Below are 8,701 nucleotides of genomic sequence, written 5' to 3'. Positions count from 1 at the left end.
TTTCATAGCTCACACCTGCTGAGGATGAAAGAGTTAACAAAATGTAACGGTACGAGAAGTCCTTCAAACATGCCCCCCCACACACATTGTGCTTCACCTTGACTTACTCCACCTCGCCTTATCTCGCCCACCTGACCTTGCAGTGGTGAGGAAGTCCCTGGCGCCTTGCATTTTGAAAATTATCAGCTTTGGTTGATTGATGCAAGTGACAAAAGCCCTAAATGCATTCCTTAGATAGGAGCTGTGCACCAGAAAGAAGAATGTCAATATTTAGGTATTGAATTAATCTGTAGGTCAACAGGGAAGCAGCAAGAAAAAGTCCAGTGTGGACAGAGTATGGGAACTTGGATCTACCGCTAAGTCCCTCATGAGCCTTTGTCCTTGACTTCCAGCTGGCTGTGTGTTCTTGCCTCTGTTAAACCAATAGGATGCCTCGAAATAGTCCTGGCTTTGTGTGGCAACTGTAAACCGAAAAAATCCTTCTACTATTTTCCATCTCCATCCATCCATTCCCCTCAGTGCTTCACAGCGTGGTAGATTTTTTTCCTCCCCTTTCTCTCTCTTTCATCCACGACGGAAAAAGAGGAGCAGCGCCACACCGTTCAGCTGCTGATTGTGCTGTTTGGATTTATGCAAATGCCCGTCTGAGTGCGTCCAAAGAGACTGCTGGAGGAATTCGGTTTGTGGCCCCTGCCTTCAGCTGTAACGTGATTATCCTCGCTCTGCAGGGGTTGAGTGTGTGGAAGTTTGTGTCTTGTCATTTGGACTGTAAATGACAGGGATGCATGGAGAGACAGGGAGAGAGCAGGGGGGAGAGTGAGGCCTGGTGGCAGAGGGGGGTTAGCTGAGAGATTTGAGTCATACCAGGGCTTTACTGCAACCACAATATCATGTGTGGTGATTGTGTTGAAGGCTTGGCGTCCAGGGCCCGAAGCCTCCCCCCGTGGACTGTTGTGTGTGGGGGCCCGTGGCTTCTACGGCTTTCTTCCCTCCTTCTTGTGGCCTGTTAGATGTCTTTGTTCTCTGGGCGAAGGTCAATTTAAAAAGAAACAAGGAAGAAGGAAAACATTACCATGGCACTGTTCATGTATGACCTCTCCCTATACCGCGGCCTTCCCTCTTCTTTTTTTTGTTTTATGTTCTCCTGGCAACTCTCAGTGTCATGCGCGGATTTGAAAACCGGCTACGCTGAGGAATTTACATCCTCACTAATTTTAGCAATGGGTTCCTGACCAGAAAACACATCCTCCAATTTCTGTCTATATTGGTCTTCCTGCGTCTTTCCGCTGCCGTTTCTCTCACCAGCACTCCAGGGCTTTTTGCACATTATTCTTCTCCCTAAGCCTCCTCTGAGCTCCTCAATTTTCCTATTTTCACTGCATTTTCGACAAAAAAAAATGTATAGGTCATGATCCAAGATTACACCCTGAGTGCTGCCAGATCTCTTCTCCAGGTTTAATCCATGTAGAAACAAAGTAAGCTGCTGGGCCTTAACGCTGTAATAAACATACTTAACAAGATAGTGAGGAGCAAATAATTGTTACCAGAATCCTACTTTCCCCAAACTGTGCTGCTGAGATCTGTTTGATGTCAGTGCGAGGCGACATGAGTGGGAGTGGAGAGCAGAAACACAAGCCCCTGATGACATAAGCCTCGTCTTTCCGCAGACTCTCTGTATATTTTGCAATGCCTGCCTAATTCACTCCATATTCCTACTAATGGCACTGCTGATGTCACTCAACACATAAAGTTTCTCACAGGTCCGACTTTATGAGAGCCCCGACACACATGTCGCCGCCACTACGAAGGAACTTTTTAGGCTGCTGCAGTTTTGCAGAGGCTTTTTGTTGAGGAGAGACTCATGCAGTTAACATTTAGACTAAACATTTTAAACTAAACATCTGTACCTGATCTTTGGCCGAGCAAAATAACCTAAAATCTTCTCTAAGATGTTTGTTTAAAGGGTCTTGTCCAAACCTGAAGTGGCAGGATTAGAGGCTACAGTATCAAACAGCTCATATGGTTCTTATTTAAGATTGTTGCCCCTAAAAAGAAGTTTCTTTGACGTGTGCACCTACGTATTGAAAGACCATATCAACAACATGTTGAAATGTTATTTTTTTCAATGTTTTCTGAACCTACAGTATGTGCTCTATTGCAATTACATAGGTGAATGAGATAAACTGAAACTAAAGCAGTTACAGTAGGTAAAAATAGTCAATTGAAACTACATTTTTGCATCTGTTAAAGACTGAATGGTAATATATATAATCTTCATCAATTGATTAATTAACAAAGAGCTTATTAAGCCCAATAATTCAGAACTGACACAGATGATTCTGTGTCTGTACATTGAACCGCTCACTCCAAGTGGAGGAGTATTCTGTGATCCTGTCAAAATCAAACCTTGTCAAAGAAAATATATGCAAATCCTTTATCTCTGGAGCCTAAGAGCATTTAGTTCTATTCATATGATTTTGCATATTTTGCACAGATATGAGGTTGTGGTTGAGCTTCCTTTGGTGGCAGTATATTTAAGGAGAAGTTGTTTTTCCAACAAGCAGTGCTGCAACAATTAGTCAAGAAATAAATCAGTTGATGGACAGACAACTGATCAATAACTACATTGATAACTGAGTCATTCTTTGAGGGAGATTGGGAAGATTTTCTGGGTGTTTTGGTCTCATTTGATGGTGAACCGAACACATTTCAGAAATCAGTGTGGAGCAGGGGCAGGGCAGTAAAGGGGCCACAATTTACATGGAGGCCAATTATATGTCTAAAATCCATGCAAACTACCTGATTCAGTAAGGTGCACATTTAAGTCTTTGCTGTGCACTGTTAGCTCAGTAGCTTTGAGCAAAGACACACATGATTTAATATATTTAAGAAATTGTTCATGTTCAAGCACATTATGTGCCAGTGCGTCCTGGTGCCATGCATCCTTGGATCCGCCCCTGCTTCAGAGTGTATTTATATAGTGTTATATAGTCTTATTGACCACTCAAGCAATACAGGTCACTTTCACACAAATACTCATGGTACTTTGGAGGTAATTTGGGATTCAATATGCCAGAGTATATTTTGATATGTCGACATTAGGAGTCAGGGATGGAACTTTCAGCCTTCCAGTTAGTGGATGACATATACAGAACAAATGGAAGATACAAAACAACCAAACACAGACAAATCAAAATAAACATACAGCTATTATTGGAATGCATGTATGAAAATAATATTAAACAACAGCAGGAAAACAAACATACATGAGGTCACATTAGTTCTACAGTGTATAAACTACACAGAAGTGGTGTCATGTGTCTGTACTGTAGTGCAGCCATCTTTGACTAACATTGAACTATTACAATAAAGATGGACCAATAATTCCCAAAATGAGGACAGATGTGGTGAAAAACAATTCATTAAATAACAGAATGATGAATGACCAAAGAATGAGTGAAGACCAGAGTGAAATTCACTCACTTTTTCAAGTGAAAAGATGAGTTTGTCTCAATTTAGAGATGTTTCAGCCCCATCGCCTAGAGGATGTTAGCGGTGCTGCAGCTTAAGTCAGCCAGCTCTCAGCGGCTGTTAAAGGTGCCTGCATGTGGATGTTTTCTGGAACATCATTAAAGTTTTAACAACATGGGAGGTATGTCTCATATAGATGTGTCTCATTCAAACGTTTTTTTCTTTTCAAAATAAATTACAGAAATTAAATTAACATTTAAACAGCTACAAAAGTTCACAAAAGGGTGAAGAAAGAAAAACGCTAGGGTCATTCTTCTATTTTTCTTACTCAGTAGGATGCATCCCTCCCTGCAACTTCATGGCTCTTTTTTTGCTACGATTTCTTTGTTTTAGCACCAACCTCCCCTCCCTTGATTTCCGTCTGTCTGCATATGTTTTAGAGGCCATTAATCGTCCCTTGCACAACATGCACCCCAGCAGATAATCACCGTCATTAAACCAATTAGGGAGCACATGGAGGGGAGGTTCAGTAAGGCCCTGAGGCCTCCCACTCCTGTTCTTCTCTTCCAGGACGGCCGAGGTGGTCTGCTGAAAACTTTGGCAAAGCCTTAAATAAAGAAGGGAGTGAATTACTTCAGCTCCAGCTCTGGATTAATGCAATTTCCTGTTGGTGTAGCCTTGAGAGAGTTTGCCAACTTCGCTGCAGGCCCAGTAACCATGCAGGGCCAGAAAAAGTCCTTCCCAAATGTTCACATCCTTCTTTTTGCGGGGCGAAGCAGACATTTACGTTGGTGTCATCAAAATATGTTTTCCGCAAAGCTGAGAGGGCTATTCTGGTGCTTCTGTGGCAAAACACAGAAAAAGAGATCAGAAGTGGCAGGAAAGGGAGGGGAGAGTGGTCAATCTGCAGACAGTGGTTTTCAACATACTCCGTCTATCATATGATTCTAGAGCTAATATTATGGTCTCATGGTGACGTGCACAGTGGGAGTTCTGGCAGAACGAGGCTGTTACACATAATACATACAACTTTGATTATTTGGTTATTGAGAGCAATGGAAGTAAGACTTCCAGTCACCGTCCACATGTGCAGGCAAGCCACAGAATGTCCCTCACACTTCCTCAGAAAGTCTCAGAAGGTTCGTCATGTTGGACAACAGACTGTCCTCTCTTGTTTCTGCGAGGGATTTCCCAGCACACTTCAGGTTGTGTTTGGCACGTAAGTCTGAACTAAAAAAAAGCTTAAGTGAAAGAACAAGGAGCTCCATACAGGCTCAGTCTGCTGACTTATGAAAGACATCTCTCAGTGAAATGTTAGATGTTGTAATCACTCTAGAGTACATAAGCAAAGAAAGGCAAACCAAATCCTGCAGGTTGAAGATAAGATCATGGCAACACATCATGTTCCGAGAGAGTGCTCCGGCCAACTCTTTTATTAGAGCTGTGTGCTATATACACGGGTGCTGGAAACTCAGAAGTTATGAAAAATGCGGATCAAATATAGTAAAGATTGAATGACACATGAGGAAATCAGGGAATTTATTTCACCCTCACTTGCAGAGGTGCCTTTCAACATTGTGGGAAATACAACTTTTTAAAGTTGGTGGAAAAGATCAACTACTGCCACATGTATTCAACAAGACCAGAGCTGGAGCTGGGAGCTGGAGCTGGGAAACTGGAAACAGAAAGAAAAACTACAACATCTGAGGCTCTTATTAACTCATTTCTTGCTTATTTGATCATAACAGAACACAACCAAAATGTTAAAATTACAATTTGTGTTTTTAGAGTGGCCAATGTGCTGTAAACATTACTTCATGGAGTCACACTGTGCAGATGATTGTCAAGAACTAGTTTTCTGTTGTTTTTATGCTAAGCTAGGCTAACTGCATGCCACCTCCAGCTTTCTACTCGAAATGAAAAAAAATCCTTAACTTTATACACATTGTTTCCAGAATGGAATTTGATACATTTGACAATATGAAATATGAAATGCAAAAAATATGAATGTGAAAGATGTCCCTGTGATGAACCTAGAGTGAGAGTTCCATCTCATTGTTTCACTGTGTAAGTAGGTTTTTGCCTTTTTAGTCAGTGAATTGTCATATTGCATTTATATAACCTGAATATTGGGCTTTTGAGAATTGGACACTAGAATTTTCTACCAAATATTACATTCATAATCAAGTTTAACAATAACATTAAATATAATATTTATTATTTAATAAAAAGTTATGGTTTTAACAACTATCCACAACTTCTATGTTGTGGTTAAATCTCAGTGCTTTCATAGCATCGTTTTTGGCCACAAGAGGCAGCCATTTTCAGTTAGAAAGATCATTTGCTAACATCCTCCTATATTCACTTAAAAGGTGATGATATGTTATAGATTTACTGAAGGTTTAAAAACAATGTAGTAGTTTAAATTACTAAAGAATTCCCAGAAGTGAGAAGGGATTTTATAGTCTGATGGAGCTAAACTGATAGGTGGTCCTAAATATGAAAATATAAACACTCGATGTATATATATATAAATCTTGTAAAGAACTGGTAATGTTTCCACCATCAACAAAACGTAGGTATTGTGAATGAATAGTAGTAATATTTTTACTGACAGAGAGCACACACCCAACACCACATTTAAATTCACTTGATCCAGATTTTTATTTGGAACGTCATTTAATTACAAACGCTCATAAATATCAGTCACCTTAACATGCCGTATTTTCTTCATCAAGATTTATGATTATTGAGTACTCTCCGAGAAATAATGAAAATGTTCCTCACAATGTTAAAAAAGAGAAAAAAAATTCCTTGATCCGCCCCCTGATCTGGATCCACAGCAAAAGTTCCAAGTTTCCAATACTCAAAAACACTCAAGTTCTATTAGTTCTATTTGGCAAATTTTAACATAAAAAGTTTATAAATTAAGATTCTTAATCAAATTTGATCATGTGGGTGACAGCCTGAATTTTTCACAGAAAAGATTTTGGCTTGTCACAGCAGGAAAAACATAAACCATGACTCAGTTCCTTCCAAGTAAACCAGTAAACCATGACAGAGAGGCAGCGTGCGGAAACAACTCACCTAAAAGGAACGCAGTCAGTTTTAATGTTCAGAGCAGTACTTTCACTTTTATGCCATGCCAAAGACTCGGCCTGGAATTCTTCCTATCAGATTCTGCCAATCATCTGATCTGCCCAGAGATCCCAGCATCTACAGGAAAACACCTGAGGAAGAGCTGTCTATAATGCCACAGATGGTAAAGCTTGAATTGCCTAAAAGCTCAAAGTTTGCAGTCAATAAGAAATTTTCATTTTTCATATAAACTAGTAACAAGTAATCGTGGCTTAATTCTGTCTTTTTGCTCTCAGTTATCCTTAAAACAAGAAACTCTAAACGCTAATCTCCGTTACATATTTTATTTGATCAAGAATTAAGTCATTTGCAAAACAAGCCATCATTGGAGCCTCAGCTGGACTGATTTTGTTGCTGCACATGATCGTACAAACTCAAATAAATCTACTGCAGCCAAAACATGAGCTGAGGTTTCACATAAAACGTTTGACTTGCTGATTTTTTTGTCAGCTCCCGCAGACCGACAGTACAAGGCTTCACTGGGCAGCTCTAAGTGTGAACTGTGGTTCTGTGTGAATGTGAAGCAGGGTGGGTCTATAAAAAAACATGGTACTCTGTCAGTTTGACCTTGTTAGAGGTTTAAATACCTCCAAGTCTTCAATTTTCACTTTCATCAGGGTGGGGAGTTTCCACATTCACTCAACTATAAAAAATGTTCAATTTTCCCAGAAGCTGAATTATGACTCATCTCCAATAAGGGATCAAATCAGTCACATAAAACTTGACAGAATAAAATAAAATACTGTTTGATGTGCACATAACTGATGATATTTGAGAATCATCCAGAACTGAAAGGCATCCAATTCCTGCTTTGCCTCGAGGGACCACAGAAATGAGTGTTGCCGAATGTCTGTGGCTTTGCAGCGAGGAGCATCACTGTGTATGTGTGTATGTGGATGTTACACATTCCTCCTCAAATACTGGGCAAAAAAAAACATTTTCATCTAATCAGATTCAAGATTTATTTAGTGAGATGGTAAATCGAAACTGACTGGAGAACTGGAGAAGGGAAACACAGTAAACTACTTTAATAGACAGTTTGTAAGGACTGCACACAGAAAAAAACTGAGAATCGACTTATCTGCAACATGCAAAGTGAGAGGCAAGAACTGAAGCCTGGGAGCTTAGGGAGACTTTCTGCTGATCATAATTTGTTGAGGGAACATTTTACGAAACCCTCCACCTTTGATCCTTTGTTTTAACAATGCATTGACAAGGTTTTCAGACTGAGAACAAAGTTATAATATTATAAGATATATGACAACGGCACTGCTGCACTTTTGCCTTTTTACCACAAGATGTCAGACTGCTCCTAAACCTGCCCTCTGCAATTCATTGTGGGACTTAAAAAAAGTTTTGGAAAACATTTCAGAAATTAAGAACATGTTCTACATGGGTTTTCTTTGGAGGTTAAAAAACAGAGGTTAAAAAAAAGTTTATTGAGCCTTTAAATTGTTTTTTAAGGGTTTAGGTTTCTCTAACTATAAAGGAGTCACCAAGCATCTTTTACTCCCTGTGTTACCAGAGGTCTTTTCTAGGTTCATCAAGTGGGTTCCTGTTTTTTTCCTCAAGGTTCCTCAAGAACTCAATGGGCAACCCATTTTTTCTTGAGGGCGTTCTCATTATGGTGTTAGGGGGTTCATTGAACGATAAATGTGGAAGTGTCAGGAGTCTTTTAGGTTCAAAAAGTCTATGAACTTCTTGAAGAAGTCACGCACATTGCTTAAAAATGAAAAACCTTTAAGGAATCACCCTCAGAGAGACTGTACCACTGTTAAAGACACCAGGAGACATTATAGGGTCCTTACTTACATGCAATATTGAACCCCAGCAGGTTTGCTCATTGCTAATTTAGTTTCTTTTCTTTTCTTTCTAAATCTGTATTTCATCTAATACAATCTGTGGTGACATAAAGCTGCGAAAGACAAACTGAAATGGTGCATAAAATAATTAAAGATCCTTCCTGTCCACATGTGGACAGGAGAAGTAAGGCATGAATCCTGTCTTGCTGCTGATGGCCAGCACAGGTCCCCTGGTGAATGTGCGACCAAGATTTAAATCATTCATAAGTCCAATCTTATGAGCATTAACC

The sequence above is a fragment of the Paralichthys olivaceus genome, chromosome 6, assembly GCF_024713975.1.
Source record: "Paralichthys olivaceus isolate ysfri-2021 chromosome 6, ASM2471397v2, whole genome shotgun sequence".
Taxonomy (NCBI): Eukaryota; Metazoa; Chordata; class Actinopteri; order Pleuronectiformes; family Paralichthyidae; genus Paralichthys; species Paralichthys olivaceus.
Note: the sequence above shows the minus strand (reverse complement) of the source record.